The following is a 23,019-nucleotide window of genomic DNA, read 5'->3' on the forward strand; positions in this document are numbered from 1 at the left end:
AAGGATCAAGTGAGGGCTTTTTCAGAATGGGAGGGATATGTGCATGTTTTAGGCAGTAGACAATGAGTCAGTATAAAGGAGACACTGAAAATAAGTGAAAGAGTAGGGATGAGAAAAGGGAAAATCTATTTGAGGAGATGAGATGGAAAGAGGTGGCTTGAACAAGTAGAAGGGTTAGACTTGGTAAGGCTACTTCATCCTGTGAGACAAGGGGGAAGGAAGAGAAAGTGGCAGAAGGTGCCCAAGTGATAACAGATGAGGAAAAAAGGGAGAAGAGGGAGTTCATGGTGAATGGCCTCAATTTTTCCTGTAAAATATGAGGCAAGGTTCTCAACTGAGGGAATTAGGAGAGGGGGAGCTATGGGATGCTTCGGGAGAGATGAAAAGGTTTGAAAGAGTCACTGTGGAGAGTGGGATAGTGAGTTGATAAAGAAGGCATAGAAGAATTGCCTAGAGACAGTGAGGGCCCAGTCGAGGTTGTGTTGTGGTGGGCCCAGTCAGAATGGTTGCATGATTTTTCTCCATCTCATTCAGCTACACATGTGAGGGTGGTGACTATCAGGGTGATCTGAGGCTGAGGTTTAGCTGGGTGTAGTCAAAGATATGATAAGGGGGGTAGGAATTCAAGAGAAGATGACAGTGTAGATTGAGTTGGTTCACCAACGGGTCAAGATGAGAAGAAAGTGCATAGACAGGGGAGGTGGCCTGGGAGATAATAGAAGGGCCCAAGGACTGGAGATCACAGTGCAGATGAAGAGTGGAGTTTTATAAGGGAAGGCAGAGAGAGAGGGAAAAGCCAATAGGTTATGGTAGAATAAGCAAGTTTAGAATTCTTGAACATAGAGGTAGTTCATTTGTGGGAGATGGCAAGGTCAAGGATATGGCCATCTTTTTGTGTATCTGAGGTGGGGTGGGAGAGTATTTGATAGGGAGTGGTTTGAGGAACTGAGTGGTTAGGGAGGTTGAAGACAAGTCACTATGTATATTGAAGTCCTCTATTATGAGGACAGAGGTTGGAGAGGAGAGAAAAAGTTTTTAACTAGGTACTAAACTCATTGAGGAAGGAAGGGGAATGACCTTTGGGTATGCAGACAACAGCTACCAGGATTTTGATTGGATGGTAGATGTGAATAACATGAACTTTTTTTTTAAATTAATTTTTATGTATTTATTTTTAGTTTTCAACATTCATTTCTACAAGATTTTGAGTTGCAAATTTTCTCCCCATCTCTCCCCTGCCCCCACCCCAAGTGAACCTACTGAATACCCCTTGCCCCAATCTGTTCTTCCTTATATCCTCCCCCATTCCCCCTAATTTTCTAGTAGGGCAAAATGGAATTCTATACCCCAGTGGCTGTATATCTTATTTCCCAGTTGCATGTAAAAAACAATTTTTTTAAACATTTGTTTTTAAAACTTTGATTTCCAGATTCTTTCCTTTCTTCCCTCCTCACCCACCCCCACTGGAAAGATAAGCAATTCAATATAGGTAACGTTTCCATAGTAGTTATATTGTGAGAGACTAACTATATTTCTCTCCATTCTATCCCGCCCCCCACTTATTCTATTTTCTACTTTGATTCTGTCCCTTTTCAAAAGTGTTTGCTTCTAACTATCCTTTCCCCCATCTGCCCTCCCTTCTGTCATCTCCTCTCTTATCCCCTTCCCCCCTACTTTCCTGTAGGGTAAAATACCCAAATGAGTGTGTATATTATTCCCTCCTTAAGCCAAATTCAATGAGAGTAAGGTTGATCCATTCCCTTTCACCTTCCTGCTCTCCCTCTCCATTGTAACAGTTTTCTCTTGACTCTTTTATATGAGATAATTTACCCTATTCTATCTTGCCCTTTCTCCTTCTCTCATTATATTCCTCTCTCACCTCTTAATTTTATTTTTTAGATATCATCCCTTCCTATTCAACTGATCCTGTGCCCTCTGTCTATGTATACATGTACACACATATACACACACTCACATATATATATGTATTTATACATATATATATATATACACATACACGTATATTATCTTCAGTGAGTTTTTGAAATTCCTTTTCCATCTGGACAACTTGGCTTTTTAAGGCATTCTTCTCCTCATTGGCTTTTTGGGCCTCTTTTGCCATTTGGGTTAATCTATTTTATAAGGTATTATTTTCTTTAGTATTTTGTTTGAGTCTCCTTTAGCAGGCTGTTGACTCACTTTTCATGATTTTCTTGAATCACTTTCATTCCTCTTCCCAATTTTTCTTCCACTTCTCTTACTTGGTTTGCAAAATCCTACTTGAGCTCCTCCTCCATGGCCCATCACCAATTCATATTTTTCTTGGAAGCTTTTGATGTGAGAGTTTTGACTTTGTTGTCTTCTTCTGGTTCCACATTTTGATCCTTTTTGTCCCCCAAAAAGGATTCTATGGTATGATTGTGCTTCCTATACTTGCTCATCTTGCCAGTCAGTTACTTGACTTTTGAGCTCTTTGCCACGGTAGAACTCTGCTTTCTGAGTGGAGAGAGCTGTGTCCCAAATTGCTGGGGTTTTTGCAAATGTTTTCAGAGTTATGAGGAGGGTGCCCTCTCTACAGCCACCACAAGCTCTGGCACACTGGCCACATACCCCAGGACCACTGCCCAAGACTGTGACCCAGATCCAAGCATGTCAAAGCAAGAGCAATTGCCCTCTGAATGGTCACTTGGTCTCCCATGATCTGCAGGCCAGGAACTCCAGAGACAGCCACGTGGCAGCAGCTGCAGCTGCCGTCACTGCCACCTCTCATCCTGAGGGCAGGGGCCAGACCACACTCTTCTGTCATCTGGTTCCAACAGAGTTCCCCACTGACCTTTTGCTTTCTCTTTGACATTTATGGGTTGAGAAGTCTGGAAACTGCCACAGCTGCTGGTGATTCACTCTTCTGAAGTCTGCTCCGGCCAGTCTGCGCTGCTGGGGGGCCGCCCCGTCTGGGCCCGTGCTCATGCAGGGTTGTGCTCAGCTCCCAGCCTGGTGCGGTAGACCCTTCCTGTCAGCCTGCCAGGCTGCCTTCAGTGTTTAGAGTCATATTGTACAGGTATTGGAGGTAGTTGGTGCAGAAACTCATGCAAATTCCTGCTTTTATTCTGCCATCTTGGCTCTGCCTCAACATGAACTTCTAAGGAAGAGAGATTACTAAGTAATAGAGGAAGAGAGAACCTGGAATTACCAATGGGGAGCAAGGAGTATTCCAACTTTGCCCCTTGGCCAGTGAGATAAGGAGAACAAGTAAAGCTACAACCAATACTGAAAAGGGTGGCCAAGGATGCTGTGTCATGGGGTGGGGGGTAGGGCCGGGTTTGTAGTAAGAGCTAGTAGACAGAAGGAATGGGAGAGCAAAAGCTTAACTTGGGGAGGAATCTTGTGTGGAGGTGAAACCAGGCAGAGCAGCAGATATGGTAACCAGCTCACATCTTCCCCATCCTTAAAGCCCCAACTTCAAATCCACCTTCTTCTTTCAGCAGATAACCCTGTCTCCTTTCTTAACAAGATTAACGTTATCAAATAAACTGTCCCTACACTCCAGCAATTTCAAGTTGACAAAAGATTTAGTAAGTGCTTGCCATTTTTAAGGCATCATGCTGGACACAAAGATCATATGGCCCTCATCCTCAGAAAGTTTATCTTCTACTGGGAGGATTCAACATGTATACAAATAAATAAAATACACGATCATTTAAGGAAGGAGAGAGAGAACTGATAACCAAGAGGACCAGGGAGAAACTTTCATGAAGCAGTTTCTCACCACCCTCAACCAGGCAAGCCTTGAAAGCAAAGAAGGCTTTTTAGAGGTGAGGGTGAGGAGGGAGTGTATTCTAGGGCCAAGCAGGACAGCTTCGGCAAAAGCCAGAAGGCAGGAAATAAAATGTCTGCTATAGGAAATAGTCAAATTTGCCTGGAATGTATATGTCATGAAGGGAAGTGATCTGAAATAAGACTGGAAAGGCAGACTAGAACCAGTATGTACAGACCCTTGGAAGTCAAGCTGAAGGTTCCTATTATATCCTGAAGACAAGAAGAACGCCTGAAGTTTGACTAGCAGGGGAGTGACATGGTTAGATCTTTGCCTTGGGAAGGTTATTTTAAGAACTTTGTGGAGGATGGTTTGGGGAGAGAAGAGACTGGAAAAAAGGAAATCATTTAGGAAGTTATTATAATAGTCTAGGTCAAAAATGATGAGGATTTGAACTAGGGGTGTCAATTTGAGAGAAGTTGTGGAATTAATCAACACATAGTCTCAAAAAAAATATGGCAGTCAGTAAGATGAGAAGTATATATTCAGGGCCAGGCTCTGTGCTAAGCACTATTGATTGGATATAAGCATGAGGGAGAGACAAGTCAAGGGTAGCTCCAAGGTTTTGAATCTGGGTGATGCAGCGGATGGTGACATCCTTAAAAGAAATAAGGAAACTCTGAGGCACCACCTTATACTTGCCAGATTGGCAAAGTTGATGAAAAAACAAAAATGACAAATGTTGGAGGGACTGTGGGAAAATAGGTATGTGAATGCACTGTTGGTGGAGCCGTGAACTGGTCCAGGCAACCTAGAAAGCAATTTGGAACTAAGCCCAAAAAGCTATTAAACTGTGCTTATCCTTTGACTCAGAGATACATACCACTGTTAGCTCTATACCCCAAAGAGACCAAATAAAGTGGAAAAGGGCCCAAGTACACAAATAATCTTGTTCTTTTTGTGGTAGCAAAGAATTGGAGACTGAGGGGATGCCTATCAATGGGGAAATGGCTGAACAAGTTATGGTATATGTATGCTACTGTGCTGTAAGAAATAATGAAGGAGATGACTTTAGAAAAAGTTGGGAAGACTTTTATGAATTAAAGCAAATCGTAGTGAGAAGAACCAGGTGAACAACTTATACTATAACAGTAATCCTATAAAGGTAAATAACTTTGAAAAAATGGAACTCTGATCAACACAATGGAACTAGGTGCAATTCCAGAGGACTCGGGACGAGACACGTCATCTACCTCCAGATAGACTTAAGAGTACAGATTGAAGCTTATTTGGGAGGAAGGGGGGGGGGGATGGGAGAAGCATGGCTAATGTGGAAATTCGTTTTGCTTAACTATACATGTTTTAATGGGTTTTGTTATTCTTGCTTTCTCAATGGGAAAGGGAGGATGAGGTGGGAAGTAGAGAATTCAGGACTAAAAATAAAATAAGATTGAATTTAAAATAAAAAAAAGGAAGTTAGAGAGAGGAGTGAATTAGGGGGTGGGGAAGAGAGAGTGTCATATGAGTTCTATTTAGACATGTGTTTGAGAAGGGGAAGTCAGGTAGAGATATTTAGTAGGCCTCTTCCCCTGGACTGCCCAGGACCCACCGGGACTACTTGACTATTCAGTTGCTTACACTGGTTGAATGAGATGAGAGTCATCAACTCTAACACCTTTCAGGAAGACAGAAGATTGTTAGGCCTTACCATCTTCCCTGCCTCTACACTCTATAGACCCCTGGCACTATCATCTGACTTAATGATATTACCTGAGGACCCCTGAGCCTTGACATATACCCCACCAGTGAACTTTCTTTTTTGTATTATCTCCCCCAATTAGAGTGTGAGCTCCTTGAGAGCAGAAACTAGCCATTTTTAAAAAAATTGTATCCCCAGACCTTAGAAGAGTATTTAACAAGTAGTAAACATTCAATAAATGCTTTTTCATTCATTCTCTGTATATCTTTTAAAATATCTAAATTTAGTTGGTGAGTTCCTTCAACATTTACAACAGTCTTTTCGGACAAATGTTTTTCTTCCTCATTGAAATAAATTGTTTCTCACTGTGTCTTTAGAATTTGATTCTTGAGTTTCCTATCCTTCCTGGACTGATTTCCATGGTAGAATTTTAGTGTATGAGGGGCTGCCTATTCTTTCTCTGAACCCTTTGAAATCTGCTCTCGAAAAATCTAACATCTATATCAATCTGTACCCATCTTTCCTCTCCTCAGTTATGAACTTTAGGAGGGAAATTTCTCTTGTTTTTCTCTTTCCTTTTTTTTTTTTTAACAAGTAACCAATTTTTCCTATCAATGAAAATTAGATCCAGAATAAAATTTTTCTTATTGATTCCTTCACTTTTTGAAAGATAAAATTATCATAGAAACAAGTTAAGTTATGATTTACTTTGCTTTTGGCAGAGAGAGAGAGAGCTCCAGCAGATATTTGGGTCATTGAAGTCCCTCATCGCTTCTCTAAAACGTCTCTGTGCCAGGCTGGTGAGCTGTTTCCCAAATTCTTCATATATTTCTCAATGCTCTGTAATTTGCTTCAATGATAAAATTGCTTCAGTTTCTTATTCCATTGATTTTTCACCCCAAAATGTTTCCCCTTTCTGACTCCTGGCTTTCTTTAAGTGAGGATATCTCCCTAATATACAATTTTATCCCCATCTTTCTAACCCCATCTTTGATCCTTCCCATTTCTATTTCTCTTTTTTCCTCCCCCAAGGCTGGGACTATAGGGATAGGACCCCTCAGTGGATCTGACTGGCTCTTCCCTCCATCTCCCTGTGGTAAGCTTTGTCAGTTACCGGGCTCCCTAACTTAAGCTTCAATGGCTCTCTATTGCCCCTAGGATAAAATGCAAACTCCTTTGGTATTTAAATTCCTTTACAATTTGACTTTCACCTTTCTCTCCATGCTTATTCCACATTACTTCCCTCTCATGCATTTCTCACCCAAACTGTTCCCTCTTTACAACATTTCATCTCCTGCCTCCAAGGGTCTTTCACAGGGTAGAATGGGTAGAATGCACTCCTTCCTCACCTCTGCCTTTTGGAACCCCTGACTCCCCTCAATGTTCCATTTGGGTGCCATCTTTTTAAAGAAGCCTTTCCCTTCCTCCCATAACTGTACATGAATATTTACTGATCTGTGAACATACAACAGTATGCCCCATGTAAAACACAATCCTTTTTTTAAAAACATTTTTACCATTTTATTATTTATTTAGTGTTTTATTTTCCCCAATTACATGTAAAAATTTTTTTAACATTCATTTTTTTAAAATTTGAGTTCCAAATTTGATTCCTCCTTCCCTGCCCCCCTCATTGAGAAGGCAAGTATTCTGATATAGGTTATACATGTGTAGTTATACAAAACATATTTCCATATTAGTCATGTTGTAAAAGAAAACAGACCACAAAAAAGACCCAAGGAAAATAAAGTAAAAAAAAAAAAGACTTCATCAGTTCTTTTTCTGGGGATGGATAACATTTTTCACCATAAGTCCTTCAGAATTGTCTTGGATCATTATATTACTGAGAATAGCTAAGTCATTCACAGTTGATCATCTTACAATATTGCCGTTACTGTATACGAGGTAGACCATAAGTTTCTTGAAGGCAGGGACTATTTCAGTTTTGTATTTCTATCCTCAGTGCCTGGCGTGTGGAGTGGTTGATTAAGGATGAGTGAAACCTGAACACATCTGTAAGCAGGTACTCCCCTTCCTCCATACTTCCTAAGCTCCCTAGGACTCCCTGAACATCTGGCTCATTCTCTCCTTTCCCTGTGGGTGGTCTCTGAAGAAGAGAGGGCTCTCCTTCTTGCCCAGACTAATCCCTCCACCTGGGCATTTCATTCCGTCCCTTGTCGTCTCCTTCCAAACCTTGCTCCAGTAATTCTCCATTCTTTCTCTTTCATCTCCATTTTCCCTCTCTCCTGAGTCCTTCTTTTTGGTTTACAAATATGTTCAGTTCCCGTTGATCCTAAAGGGCATTGGACCTGCCAATTCCTCAAGAGATCACTCCTTCCCTTCACTGACCAAACCAAACAACTGTGCTGTAACTACACTCTCCAAGGCCATTTATAACCTCTTTATCACTAAATCCAATTATTCCGTGAAGCATGTGGCTGCCACCTCCTCCTTTAAAATGTCTCTCTATATATTTAACTTTAAACAACAAAGCCAAATAAACATGCATTTGTAATTATTTACACTTAAAATGAATTTCTTGTGTGCAATGTGTCCATAGCAGCTTGTTACTCCCTCATTATCCCTTTCTATTCTCTATTTGTTTATTCATCTCTGCATTTGTGTGTACATTTTTCTTATATAATCAGAGTCACTGTCTGGTTTTTCTTTCTTTGCTTTGAATTACTTCATGTATCTTTCCAAGTTTCTTTATGTTCCTCGTATTTACTATTTTAAATGGTGTTATAGCATTCCATTATGTTGACTTAGCGTTTATTCAGCCATTTAATTGTTTTTGGACATTAGTCCAAAAATGATTTCCAGTTCTTTGCAATTGTATCTCTATGTATGCAGTTGCTATATATGGATCTAACAGAAAGCTCATTTTCTCTTTATGAGGTCACTTCGGTTATATTCCCAATAATGTATTATTGGGTCAAAGGGTTTATATTTTTTGTGAGTCTCTTGTGTACTGCCAGATTGTGCTCCAAAAAGATTATACTAATTTACAATGCTATCTATCAACAGTGCATATATCACCTCTTCCTTCCTTATAATCTCTCCTTTCAACGTCTTCATGACACTACCTTCTCTCATTTGACTGATTGTTTTATTATTGTCTTTTTCTATTTTGGGTCCTCTTCCCCTTATAGTGCCCTAAATATGAGTATTCTCCAAGACAATCATGGTTCTTCTTGTTTTCTCTTTTTATACTCTCTCCTTTGGCAAGACCATCTATTTCAGAGGATCACCCAGAGGATATGCTAGACTCCAAAGGGGGCATCTCTATAAAGTGGGTCCCAAATCAATATCCCCAGCCTAGACTTCTCCTCTGTGTTGTATTCCTGTATTTCTAGCTGCCTGCTGTATTCATCCACCTGGCTGTCTATTCAATAAATCCCAAACTGAAATAGTTTTCTCAGTTAAAACTTGTTTCTCTTCTCTCTTTTCAACTTCCTTATTTCTGTTGGTTTTTTTGATGATCTAGACTCAAAAATGGAGAATCATCTCTCATCATTCCTTTGCCCTCATTATCCACATCCAACCAGTTACTCAGTCCTGTTCATTCTAACTTGGTAATATTTCTATGTAGTAGGAGGGGACCCTGTTTCCTGTCTCTCCTCTACATAATTTCTTAAAATCACAGAGTTGGAAGAGAACCCAATGGTCCCTTAGTCCAAACCATAACTGACGGAGAAATTCCTAACCCTAACAAGAAGATAGAAAAGCATTATTAAACTCATACTATGTGTGAAGCACTTCACTAAAGGATGGAGATAAATATAGAAACCCAAGACAATCTCTACTCTCAACAGGTTCACATTCTAATTGGAAGGCAGGAAATAAGCATCTATAAGAGAGTATCATATGCCAGCACCATACTAAAATACTTTAGAAATATCTCATTTTATCCTCGTGAAAACCCTGGGAGGTAGCTGTTATTATTATCCCCATTTTACAGATGAAGAAACTGAGGCAGCAGTGATTAAGTACCTTCCCTAGGATCATACAGCTACTAAGTGTTCTGAGGCCAGATTTGAAGTTCTATTTTTCTGACTCCAGGGCTTAGTTGACATTAGAGGAGACAGAGGGCTCATGCTCATGCTCAGTTCATGGCAGATGGAAAAACCAGAGTACTTAGGTAGGCAAAGTAGCAGGGTAAATGGCAAGGCCTTGAGGATTTTGAGGAATAATGGCAAGACAGAGGATCCCCTGCCAAGAGGGTAGGGTTAGAGTAGAAAGAGCTCTGAATGAACTCCTGAAGGAGTAGAATCATGAGTGTCAGTATCCAGCTGAAAGTGGGTGTCCTTTGCTTGGTAGGAACTAGGCAGTGAGGCTGGAGGAAAGCAAAGGTCCCTAGCTTCCCTCAGTGGCAACAATTGGTGGTGTTTTTTTTTTTCTTTTCTTCCTGACACCCATTATTGGGCTAGAACAAAGGAGGGGGAAATCCCCAGTGCTGATGGCTGTTCCTAGTCATGGCGGCATATCTCTTCAGCATTTTAGAGACATATTTCTTCATTAAATTGCAATTACTATTCTGATAATAATACTATAGCTTCATTCATTTGGTTCCTCCTAATTTAGACTGTACTCCTTAAATCCATACTCTTCTGCAGCAAAATGAAATGGGGCTAGTTATATATAGCTATATATCCATCTATATATGTATCTATAGTTATATTTCATTTAATTCTACTCTATTTCTATCTATAAACATCCATCTGTCCATCTATCTATCTGTCTGTCTGTCTGTCTACCATCTATCTATCTCACCAGTGGCCATTTGCTACTAGGTTCCCCTTAAATACCTCCTAGCAGCTCCCTCCCCTACCTTCTGTCTCTGTAGAATTGCTCAAAGGCATGGCTTGACTGTTACCATCCTATGTCCCTCTTTACACTCTCCTGGCCCACTGCTACCTTTTGTCCCAGGTGGTGCTGCTGCTAACATACTACCTTGGATTGGAGGCCCTTCCTCTGATAGAGAAAGGGAGCCCCCTTCTGGACAACTACCAGTGGTTTTAGGCTGATTACAGGCGTGTGGAGCCACATACCTCTGCCCACCTACTCCCCTGTCCCTTCCCCTCCCCCTCCAGTAAGCCATATGCCAGCTTCACTGTACTATAGGACAGTGGTAGCACCCCATATCTGTGGACTATTACATACATACATGATACATACATACATGTACACACAATCCATACATACATAGATACACAGCCATATCTAAATCTCCATAGCTATGAAATCCTCTAATTTTGGGATATCTTGAGCTGAGAGGAAGTTGAAGATTGCAGAATGAGGATTAAGTAAACTAATCAAATCAATAAACACTGATAAACAGATAAGTGGGCACTCTTTTCTAATCAAGCCTGAAGGCCTGGTTAGTATATTGCAGCAGTAGTCAAACATCTGTGATTTCCTGGATGAGTGAACTCTTTCCATTAATGCAGATAGCAACCTTCCCATAACTTATAGTCTTGGATCTCACCTGAGGCTCAGAGATTTTAATTGATTTGACTATGGCCACTTAGTTAACAGTCAGAGGCAAGATTTGAAACCATATTTTTCTGACTCAAAATCCAGCAATCTGTCCTCTCAGATACTATATTGGTACAGCATAATAACCTCCTATAAGAGAGTAAGAGGGACAGAATCAGAGTCTTAGGGTAGGTACGTGGTACTGCTGGGGTATCAAGGAAACCTCACACTTGCAGGCCTGAGCTTTTCAAAGGGCAGCAATGCCAGGCTGGCTGTGACAACAGATCTGTTGTAGGACTCCTTGAACATCTGATCCAGAAGTTCATACAGCAGCTTCCCAACAGCAGAGGGAAGAGACCTAGCAGAAGGGAAGGCCTTTATTAATGTTTTCCTTTAGGCTGGAGGCAGAGTGGGGCAGAGTCAGGTTTGGAGGAGGGCGGAGGAGGCAGGCAGGGTAAGTCCAAGTCTGGAGAGGTTCCAAGTCTTGGGGAACTACATCCTAGCAAAGAAATGGACCTTGGTTTCTGTATGTGGCCAAGAAGTCTGACCTGAGGCAATCAGGTTATATAATAGGAGAACTTGATTCTATCTGGGCTGAAAACTGGATGTGTCTTTCTCCATTAGCAGCTCTAGCACATGGGAAGGGAACAAGTAGTTACTAAATGTTTATTTTGTGCCATGCACAAAAATCATTTGGTTCTTAAAACAACCCTGGCAGGCAGGTGCTATTCTTATCTTCATTTGACAGTTGAGGAAATTGAGGCAAACAGAGATTGAATGACTTGCCCAGGGTCACACAACTAGTAATTGTCTAAGGTCAGATTTGAACTTCCTGGCTCCAGATCCAGTAGTCAATCCTCTGCGCCACCTAACTGCCCCTATGTGGGACAACTAACATTCGGAGAGGTGGCTACTGGATAGAACTGGGGTGTCGAGCATTTGGTGTCCCCTGAATCATAGAGCCAAAGCCTTAGCAATGGTCAGGGAGGCAAGAAATCAGGTTAAGTATAGTTTTCCTGCCAGGGCTGAGTTAGAACGAGGGTGGTACAGGGATAGGGCCTGACAGAAGGATAGTTTACTTGAGGGTAGGAGGGATTACAAAAGAGACCCCCCTCTCCCTTATTCCCACCTTTCTACTTTCTCCCAACATCTCCTTTGAGTCCACACCTGAATCTGAGTTCTCCCCAGAAAGAGCAGAGGGTCTCTCTTGAGCCGTTAGGGAAAAAGAGAAAATACAGAAGTAACACATAGGACTTCCAGACCTGTTGGGATCTGCCCTCTGTTGGGGATTTCCTGGGGCTCAGGCGGTTCCCAGCAGTGTTGATGGCTTGCTCTGGATGGGTGCCCAGTGTTGGGGGATGGGGGGCATAAGGGCCCTAAGGAGAGGCATCTTTCTTCAGGGTCTTTCCCCAATCTGAGAGCTAAAGAACTGTGTATGATTTGTTTGGATCTCCCCACAGCAGACGTCACAGGGATCTTCACACAGTAGGCCCTTAGTGTTTGGTGAATTAAGTTCTCTTTGCACCCCCACAGCCATCCCCGTCCTGCCGTGCTCTTGGAGAACTATCCTCTATGTTCTGTCATAATCTGACCCACTAATAGTGTGGAGGGGAAGAGTGTGTATGGAGAGGATCTCTGTCCCACAACCTTGGCATCAGGCTTTAGCAGCTACTGCTCAGAAGCTCCCCATTCTGGGCTCCCTCTTGTTGAAAGGAATAGCATTAGATCTGCCTGTGTGGCCTGGGCAAATAGTAAGATCTTTGTCTGCCTTAGTTTCTTCAACTGTGAAATGAGGATAACAGCACCTACCTTGCAAGATTATGAGGATCAAAGGAGACAATGTTGGTAAATTGCTTAGCACAGTGCCTGGAACCTAAGAAGGTGCCACCAAGGGCTTATTTCCTTTCTCCCTTGGATAAGTCACTGGGCATCATTCTCCTCTGTTGTAAAATGAGGATATGGGACCAGATGACCTCAGAGGTCCCTTCCAGTTCTGGACCTGTGATTCTCCATGCTAGACATTTCTGAGGCTGGGGCTGGAGACGTGGATCTCCATGCTCCCATCTCTGCTTGTAGGACCTGGAGGCCTGGGGAAGGGAAGGAAAGCCGAGGGCAGTTAAGTGGTTGGCAGGGGGAACAGAGAGAGTCTGAAGTCTGGAAACTTGTATTTTTGTGTAAGTGCCTTGTGTCGGTGGGGGAGTGGGGGGTGTTTCAGGCCTCCGTGTGTGTTTGCAGAGTGGAATATGGGTTGTTTTTGTTCCTTCTCTGGCCTGAGCCCTTAAAAATATAGACAGCTAATGTCTTCAGTATGTATGAAATATCCCGTATGCTAGGAAACAAAAGGGGCTCTGTTATTAAAGTTTCATTTCCACACGCCCCCTCCCCCCCTCCCTCCTCCTTTCCTCCCTCCTCTGGCTCCCCCTGTCACCCTGCCCTCCCCCCAGCCTCTCTGCCGGCTCTGCTCCGGAGGAGGGACAGAGGGAGAGAAGGAGCAGGAGAGAGGAGGAGAGAGCAGAGCAGAGCCGGCTGGGGTCCTGCTCCGGGAGGGAGACAGGAGGGCAGGAGTGGATGGCACTGGAAACCAAGGGGTCCCTCCTGGGCACAATCATTCCCCCCTGGGTTGGAGCAAAGCGTTTCCTCTGGTTCCAGGTGAGGGAAGAGAGAATGGAGGGAGAGAAGCACTGGGCTGGGCTCTGGGAGGGGAGATGGGACCCCTGGGTTCCTGGGGTGGGACCCTCTCTGTGGGAGCCACTGAAGAGAGGACAGTGACTTGTCTGTCCCGTCCTTCCCCCCCGCCCTGGGCTCTGGCTCAGGTTCTGCCCGCCTGGGCTTTTTGCCCCTCAAAGAACTGCCTGGGACGGAAGTTCCAGTCTGGCTGGGCTAAGTGGAACAGCATGTGTCTCCTGCTCAGAGCAGGCTGAATGAGACGAGAGACTAAGCCGCCCTCTGCCTCTGGGCTCTGGGCTCTAGGGAGGGCTGGTCCAGCTGTGGGATGGACGGTCTGTACTCAGGGTGTGCATGTGTGCATCTGAGTGTATGTACACTTGGGGCCATGCTTCTGTGAGGATGTTTGAGGGAATGTGTCTATATATGTGCCCCAACATGAAGGGATCTGAAAGTTTGTCTGAGTGAGCGTATTCGTGTTCCTGGGTACACGTGTCTGAGCACATATGTGCATGTATAAGTACATAAGGAATATGCATGTATGAGTTGCATGTTGGAGCATGTGTTTGCATATGTGTGAATCCATGCATGTGTCTATGTCCAAATATTTGCCCCTTGGTGGTACCAGGCCGATGGTGCACACAAATGCTCATCTAGGGATGCAGTGTGCTGTTTGTAGGGGCTTGTTAAGGGTCTGGTTAATTTGATGGACTTTTCACAGGTGAGCCTCTAGTTGGGATTTTGATTGTCTCTCTCAGAGACAATCTGAGGGGCTCCATCCAGTTAGCACTTCATTGGGAGGGCTGAGTGACTCTCCCAGCCTGGGTACTTCTCAGTTCATTCACACCTCCTTAAGGATGAGTGATAAAGACTTGATTGGTCATTAATTTGATTAGCTCTGGCTATTGTGTATCTGAGGGGCAGGTAGGTTGTGCAGTGGATAGAGGCTGGGCTTAGAGTCTGGAGACCTGGAGACCTGGAGACCTACAGCCTCAAAAACTTCCTGGCTGTGTGACCTTGGGCAAGTTACTTAACTTCTGTTTGCCACTAGAGAAGGAAATGCAAACCACTTTAGTATCTTTGCCAAGCAAACCTCATGGGCAGAGGTCCATGGGGTCAAGAAGAGTTGGACATGGCTGAACAACAGTAAAACTGTGCATCTGAGATAAACTCTTTGCATCGGGCATACATGAAAGTGACGTTGGCCTAGTGGGAGATGCTGGGAGGCTGACCCAGCCTGGAAAGATGGAAAGCTACTGTGGGGCTAGGAATGAATTTGGGGTGGGGGTGAAGGAACCTGTTCAGGCTCTTCAGGGAGATATGAATGGGTCAAATGGGTCAAGAAATACCTAGTTCTAGAGGGGGTCCTCGAGCCTCTCATGGAGGATTACGTGTGCTCATGTGCTCAGACAAATGTGTTTGTCACCACAGGACTGTCTCTCCCTTGGTGCACTAACGAGATTGTTCCCAGAGCCCCACCACCTTCCTTTGGTCATTCATTGTGGTTGGAGCTCAGTGCAACCAGTCTGAAGCTGTGCCCCACAGGAGGGGCAAGGACATCTCTGTCCGTGCCCTCCCCAAGCAAAAGAAAGAATAGACTCACTTTGTACAGGAGAAAATCCTGGCACAGCTTTTTGGTTGCCACCCTCTCAACCCCCTGGGAGACTCCCCTGGAACTGGGCTGGGAATCACAGAATGTTGAATGGGTCCTTAGTGATCATCTAAGTATACCTCCCTCATTTTACAGAGGGGGAAACTGAGAGGTGAAATATAATCTGTATGACCTTCGGTCATATAGATTAGAAAGTGACAGGCAAAGCCCTGGGGCAGGGTCCTTAGACTTTCCATTTCTCCTGCCCCCAGGTACAAGTGTCCAGTTGCACATACAATTTGAGGTTTACCACGTAGGGAGCCAGGTAGGCAAAAAGTGGTGTGATGTCAGTGAGGTCTGGGTTCAAACGCAACTTCACATACTCACTGTGTATCCCTGGAAAAGTCATTTGACCTCACCTGTAAAATGAGGGAGTTTGACTTAACCATTCATGTTCCTAGTTGTCTCACCCTCTACAGCCCCCGTTTCATGAATTCTCTTTGGGATCATCTTAGAAGTAGAGGCACCTATTGAGTATTTCATCAGTATAAGGTATAAGATCCTTTCCTACTGCCCTCATTCACTATGACCATTCTGTTCTAAACTTTCATTTCTTTGTTCCCTATGCTTGTTTGCCTCCCAGGGAATAGTTGAGCATAGATTTTATGCCCAGTATCCAAAGGGAAAGACAAATAAAAATGGAAGAGATGAAAAAAATACCTCTTTTTGTATTCCTAGCTCTGTGTGCCTGAGACATAGTAGGTACTTAATAAATCTTGATTCATTGATTTGTATAGCACTATATGATCCTGACACTAGTCCTACAGAAAGAGGACAGGTGTGGGGGTAGGTACATGGTGCAATGGATAGAGCACAGGGCCTACAGTCAGGAAGATAGGAGTTCAAATCTGGTCTCATACACTTACTATCTGTGTGACCCTGGGCAAGTCACTTAACCCCTATTTGCCTTAGTACCTCATCTATTAAATGGGGACCCACTGGAAAAGAAAATGGCAAGCCACTTCCAGTATGTTTGCCAAGAAAACCCCATGGACTTTGTCACATAGAGTCAGACATGACTGAATGACTGAACAACAATGAATGGTCGATTAAATCCATTTTACAGATAAGGATACTGAAATTTGGAGACTTGTCAGGATCATATCATTAGTTAGTTTGTGATGGAGTCATATCTTAAACCCATGTCTTGTGACTTCTAGTCAAATGGGTCAAATGCCTAGGAGCCCTGGTAACCTGATGCTCTCCCCTCACCCCTCCCTTGACAGTCTTGCTGTGTTTGGGCTTATATGACTGTTGCTAGGGGCTACTGGAGGTACCCATGGGGACTCCCTCTCCATCCTCTCAGCAAACCTTATGAGCCTGGAATTTTTCCCAGCTGAATTTCTACCCACCCTACAAGAGCCCCTCCAAAGCTACAGAACATACACCATCAATTATGGTACAGAATCTGGTTTATTAGGACTGAGTGTTTGTAGCAGCTTTGAAGCTCCAGGGCTCTGGCTGCTTTTTCTTTCCAGGAGACAATTAGGAAGATTCCTTCAGGGAAACAGAAAAGGGGAAAAAAGTAAGGCATTCAAAGGCCAAGCGAAGGAAGAGAGTTGAGGACTCACGCTATAATGGAAAGAACACCAGCCTGGAAGGCTGAAAGTCTAGCTTCTATTTCTGGTTTGGCTACTAACTTGCTCTGGGACTTTGGAAGAATTACTCCTTTCTCTGAGACTCAGTTTCCTCATCTGCAAAACAGTGACAATCCTTGCCCAACTTGAACTCATAGTGTTGTCAGAGGAAATTGCTGGTAAAACTTAAGTCTCAGTATAGATGAACTATTATTGCTGTTATCTTTGGGCCTCATTTTCCCTCTTTGGAATATGAAAGGAGTGAGGGAAGTAGACTAGAGATCTCTCTAGTTTCTTTGCAGTTCTGACATGCTATGAAATCTGCCAGAGAAAGGGTGAGGATTGTTGTGCTTGACTTTGTGGGAGTCCTCGGGCAGCTGGTTCAAATCTGGCTCAAAGGAGGTATTTACAACTTTGAGAAGCAGCATAGGATAGCACCTAGGGTACTAGAATTAGGAAGGCCAAGTTCAAATCTTGCTTCAGACACATAAGCTGTGTGACCCTGGGTAAGTCACTTAACTTCCCTGAGTCTCAGTTTTCTCATTTGTAAAATGAGGGAAATGAACAAAATTATCTCTTAGGCACCTTTTAGCTTTAAATTTATGATCCTATTTAAAAATTTCATTGTATGTCTCTGTGTGTAGATGTATGTTTGTATAGGTATGTGTATACATGTATGTGTGTGTGTAGCATGGGGGATGGGAAATTGGAAGGAAAGGGATGTCCCTGATGAAGCCAGGGCAACAAGCCCAAGATCAGAGCCACCAGCCAAGGTCAGGGGACCACCAGGGTCAGTTTGCTAGCTTTCTAGGCTTACTTCAACCTCTTCACACACCTAGATGGAGTGGCTGTCCCTGCCTTGACTTTTTCCGCTTCCACAGCCTCAGTGTCTATGTGTCTTGGTGTAACATTATCTGGCTCACCCAGCAATTCTGTTCCTACTCCCTGGAGGGATGGGCTCTGGAAGAGTTTATAGCAGAATAACAATAGCTCACATTTCTATGGCTTTTTGTACTTTACCAAGCATTTCCTCAGCAACAATTCTTTGAGGTGATTAGTGTGCAAGGGTTAGTATTCCCATTTGGCAGATAAGGAAACTGAGTATCTAGGAGATGGTGATTTGTCCTCAGCTACAAAGTTGACTGGGTTTAGGGCTAAAAGCCAGGTTCACAGGATCCAGAGATGGATTGAACCTTAGAAAAGACTAGAGGTTTACAAAGTGCCTTCCTTCTATGAGTAAATGCAAGTATGATTACCATCCTCCCACTCCTCATTTTTAGCTGGAAACAGCCTCAAAGAGATGGTTGGTCTGCCTAGTAGAGCCAGAATTCCCATCCAGGTCCTATTCCAAACCCATATTCCTTTCCACTTCGGTACATCCAGTTTCTCACTCTCCTGGCTCCAAAACCAATGTTCTTTCCATCACAAATGCAGGGTGGGTGAGCCAGGAGCTAAGAGATATTGCAAGATATTGTTTTAAGTTGTTTGGACGTTTTCATTAGTGTCCGACTCTTGGTGACCCCATTTGGGGTTTTCTTGGCAGAGATACTGGAGTGGTTTCCCATTTCCTTCTCCAGCTTATTTTACAGATGAGGAAACTGAAGTAAACAGGGTTAAGTGACTCACCCAGGGTCATACAGCTAGGAAGTGTCTGAGGCCAGATTTGAACTCAAGAAGATGAGTCTTTCTGACTACAGGCTGAGCACTCCATCTACTTCACCATCTAACTGTCCATATTGGAGGGGGGGGGCTTTCTTTCTGGTTCTTTTAACATTATTATTAAGTTGTTATAACAAAGATACAGTTAATTCCTGATTAATGTGAATTATATATCCCCCGAAGTGGTTGCATGTTTTCAAATCGACACTATTTGAAGTTGTAATTATGTAAAATATGGTCATTCGTTTCAGCCCAGTGCAAATATGCGGGGCAAATTGAAATAACGGAACCACTTCAGGGGATTCATTATTTGCACTAATCTAGACCTAGTTCTATGTGCATGTTTTAATCAAGCACATGGATTTGAAGCAATGACATGCTGTCCTCTGTACACAAAGCCACTTCAGATAATATTCTTGATCACATCAGAGCTTTGAGTTTTGCTTCCTCTGTTGGGATAAGTCACACAGAGCCACTGCACTCACTTGATCTCCCTTGGGCCAGAGAGCACACACGTGTGAGACAGCTGGCCTGGGTTAAGGGCACAGTCCGTGACCAGGGGAAAAAAACGAGCAAAGCTAACTGGCCCACATGGCAATTGAACCTTTGACCCTAGCCTCATTAGCTATATAATGTGCTATATAATCCACTCAGTCAATACACATTTCAAATGATATCTAAGGTAACTCAATACCACTTTGGCAAAGAATTCAGATTGTCTTTTAGCATTTAAAGTAATAAAGTTGCGGCTGTACACTGAGATTAACTGGGTTGTGCAGAAGGTGAACTCCTCCAGGGCTGGGGGCAGGGGGGATGCCTGGTTTGTCTTTGCATCCTCAGTGCCTAGCACAGCATGTGGTGCTACCTAGGAGTCACTTTATAAAATGTTTGTTGCATTTACTTCAACATTCTTGTGCTAAAGATAGAAAGCAAATATTATCACTGCTTCACGGATAAGTAGAAAATTCAGTAATTCCTTCCACAGAGAGCGGCAAATAAGGAACAGAAGTCCAGATATCCTAATTCCTTTGATGTTAAAAGAGAGAGCTGGACTAAATGATCTCTTAGATTCTTTCTAGCTCTATGGTCCCGTGACGCTAAGTTCTGGGTTATGTCCACATAGCTTTATAGTTTCCAAAGCACTGCAGGGTGGGTAGGATGGGTGATTATTATTTCCATTTTACAAATGAGGAAAGGGGTTGAGATGCGAAGTGATCTGCCCCAAATCACACTGCTAGGGTCATTTTACAATTAAAACCACAGGATTTTAGACATGGAAGGAATTGTAAAGATCATTTAGTCCTCATTTTATAGATGAGGAAATGGAAGCCAGGGGAGGTAAACAATGAATGATGTGTTAATAATGAGTTATTAATAACACTTATTAAAGGGTTATTGAGCTCTTACTATGTGTTAAGTGTTGGGGGTTCAAAGAAAGGCAAAACCACTTCCCTTCTGTCCTGCCCTCAAGAAGCACACATTCTGATGGATGAGATTACATGTAAATAACTGGGTGTATAGATTTATCCAGAGTAGACAGGAGGTAATCTTAGTAGAGAAGACATTAGCAAATGGAGGGACTGGGAAAGGTCTCTTGCCGAAGGTAGGATTTGAGCTGAAGTTTAAAGGAAAACAGAGAAGCTAAGAGTCAGAGGTGAGGGAGCAGAGAAACCTGGGTATGCAAGGACCACTTTATGGCCCCTTCCAGAGACAGCCAGTGCAAAGATGGAGAGTTTGGGTATGGAGTGCAGTGTTTGGGGAAAAGCTAATATGCTATGGAGGGAAATAAGATATAAGATGGTTAGAAAGGTAGGAAGGGGGCAGCTAGGTGGAGCAGTGAATAGAGCACCGGCTCTGGAGTCAGGAGGACCTGGGTTCGGATCCGGCCTCAGATATTTAACACACACAAACAAAAATAGCCGTGTGACCTTATACAAGTCACTTAACCCCAATTGCCCTCCAAAAAGCAAAAAAAAAAAAAAAAAAAGAAAGGTAGGAAGGTATCAGGCTGGGTAGGGATTTAAATGCCAAATACAGGATTTTATTTTTGATCCTAGGGGTAATGAGGAGCCATTAAAGCTTATTGGGGGTAAGAGTGAGGTGACACGTTTAGGCTTGAATTTTAGGGAAGTCACTTGGGCAGCTGAGCAGAGGATGGATCGAAGGGAGAGAGAAATGAGACTAGGGTCAGACAGTCCCAAGCAGCAGAGCCTGGATTCAAAAGCAGCTGTTCTGGCTCCGAGTTCTCTGTTCTTTCTTTTGTACCATTGTGCTACTTACCTAGTTTCTGGGGGCATAGGATGTTAAGTCCAGTTCTGTCCTATACCTTCCTTCCCCTGTTGAAGTGTGAGTGTGTGAGTGTGTGAGTGTGTGTGTGTGTGTGTGCACACAATTTTGTATGTGCTTATACCAACCAGACGGCTTTAACTCTGACTGTAAGTTCTCTGAGGATAAGGGCTCTTTGTGCTTCAGGAACTCCTGTTGAACCAGGTAACCCCTTCCCTGCTGCTTTGTTCAAGGAGGATGCCTTCTCCTTATGACTGAAATATTCTGCCTTTTCTTCTTTGCCTGTTGAGTTCTTGTCCATTTGTAAAAAGTCCAAATAAAATGCTACCTCCTCCATGAAGCCTTCTGTGGTTCCCCATGCTGATGACAACTTTCTCCATGACCTGACAAAGTCCTTAGTTTTGCACCTCTTTAATACACTCAGCTTGTAATATTGTGAACTAGGGTTATCTTCATGTCTTACCCCCCTGTTAGACTCTAGGCTCCATTAGGGCAGGGATCATATTATAGCCAAACCTGTCTCTCCCTCATCATTTAATAAAACAACCTGCATTCAGTAGGTATGTAATAAATGCTTGTTGAATGAATGAATAAATGAAATACAGGTTATGACATGACTCTCTAAGAGCACATCCAAGGAGAATCAGCAAAGGGCAGACCAGTTCATGATAGCTGTTGGTGGTTGTAGCGGTGAAGGTGATTAGGATGACTGGGAGTGGGGAACAGTCAGAGACTTTGTGGGGAAAAGAGGGGCTTCCCTGACCACCCAGCCCTGCTTTGATCAGGCTTCTGTTAGACCTCAGATGGGAAGCAGAGAAGGGGTTAATAGAGAACAGGAAAGGAGGAGAATAAAGCAAACAGAATTGGAAGAGAAGCCCGGGGCTTGAGCTGTTTGGTCTGGCCAAGAGGCCTGCCCGTTCCCCTTCCCCCACCCTGGAAGGGGGGCAATTCCCAGGCAGCTCTGCAGACAGACTCACACACAGAAACTCTGACCCACCTCCCCACACAGACGCTCTGTGTGTGTGGCTTTGGAATCACAGCATCTTAAGAGCTGGACGACAAGAAAGGTCTAGCGGAAAGAGGCTGAACTGGCTGGATTAGCTGATCTTTATGGCCCCTTCTAGCTATAAAATTCTATGAAACAGACTAGTCCAAGCCTCTCTGTCCGGAGTAGGAACCTGAGGGCCCAGACTGGGAAAATGACTTGGCCATGGTCACATGGAGAGTTTGTGGCTGATCCTGGACTAGAACCAAGCTTGGGGTGGGGCATGGGGGGTGAGAGGAGAGGGGAGAGAGGAAAGGGCATGGATTCTTTGACTTTTTCTGTTTCTCTAATACACATATTTACCCCTCCCCCACACTCTCACAATCATGTTACACACACACATGTGTGAGCACAAAGGCTCATGTACCCTTCCACCTTTACCTACATGTGCGGACCATGCATTTCCCCTCCCTTGATCTGTCTCTCTGTCATCTATCAAATAGCAGCTTCCACAGACAGCTGTTGGCAGAGTCTCCCTCCCTGCCCAGTGTACTTCTCTTGCTACTTTTTGGTTGCTTTTACAATACTCTCTTGCTATTATTACTTACCCAGGAGGGCCTTGGTCCAGGTGGCTCACTTGGTGCTCTAACTGGGTCACTTCAGGAACCTCCCTGAGATAGAACCAAGAGCCCATCCCTCCAACCCCTATCCCACCTCAGGAACCAGATTTCAGCTCCACTGGCTTCCTTCCAGGGATGTCGGCCAACCTCCATCTGTCGGTTACAGCTAGTCCCTGGATAGTTTTGGGAAAGGAATGGATGTGAGAAGATTTCCCTTCTGGAATAGGGTGTAACTAGAAGTGGGTAAAGGGGATAGCAACCCTGGGTGGAGCCTGGACAAGACAGTTTAGTTGGACTTTTCCTTGACCACCCCAGGAACTGGATTAGATTCACTTCAAATCAGTTCAATTCAACAGGAATTCATGGAGCACCCCAGATGCCTGCAGGGTGCATAGGATAACAAATAGAAATCTAAAAGTGGAACCAAGGGGAGGTAGCAAGGCAAGGACCATTTGGCAACAGCTGCTGGTGGTGGAGAGGTTCCTGGGATTGGGGATTGATAAGAGCCACTGGTGTGGTTTGGGGGAATCAGAGGCCATAGGATTCTAGATTTAGAGCTGGAAGGACCTTTGAGATCATCTAATCCAACTCCCTCACTATATGACCCAAGAGTCCATGTATCCAACGGAAGAGTTGTGGTTCAAAT

At 43.7% G+C, this 23,019-nt stretch overlaps 2 protein-coding genes across 11 annotated transcripts in view; one reads left to right on the forward strand and one right to left on the reverse strand.

The window, feature by feature from the left end:
* HNRNPH1 (heterogeneous nuclear ribonucleoprotein H1) overlaps nucleotides 1–23,019 on the reverse strand; it is a 329,511-nt gene that overhangs the window by 294,285 nt on the left and 12,207 nt on the right. The gene's annotated exons all lie outside the window — the stretch shown is intronic.
* Nucleotides 13,380–23,019, forward strand: part of SYNPO (synaptopodin) — a 65,511-nt gene continuing 55,871 nt past the window's right edge. For all 3 annotated transcript variants that reach the window (XM_069102593.1, XM_069102594.1, XM_069102595.1), the window contains exon 1: nucleotides 13,380–13,580. The gene's annotated coding sequence lies outside the window, so the exon portion shown is untranslated. The remainder of the gene's footprint in view (nucleotides 13,581–23,019) is intronic.

This window comes from Petaurus breviceps, unplaced genomic scaffold, assembly GCF_028583685.1.
Source record: "Petaurus breviceps papuanus isolate PSGF00001 unplaced genomic scaffold, PetGlider_PUasm1.0 551, whole genome shotgun sequence".
Taxonomy (NCBI): Eukaryota; Metazoa; Chordata; class Mammalia; order Diprotodontia; family Petauridae; genus Petaurus; species Petaurus breviceps.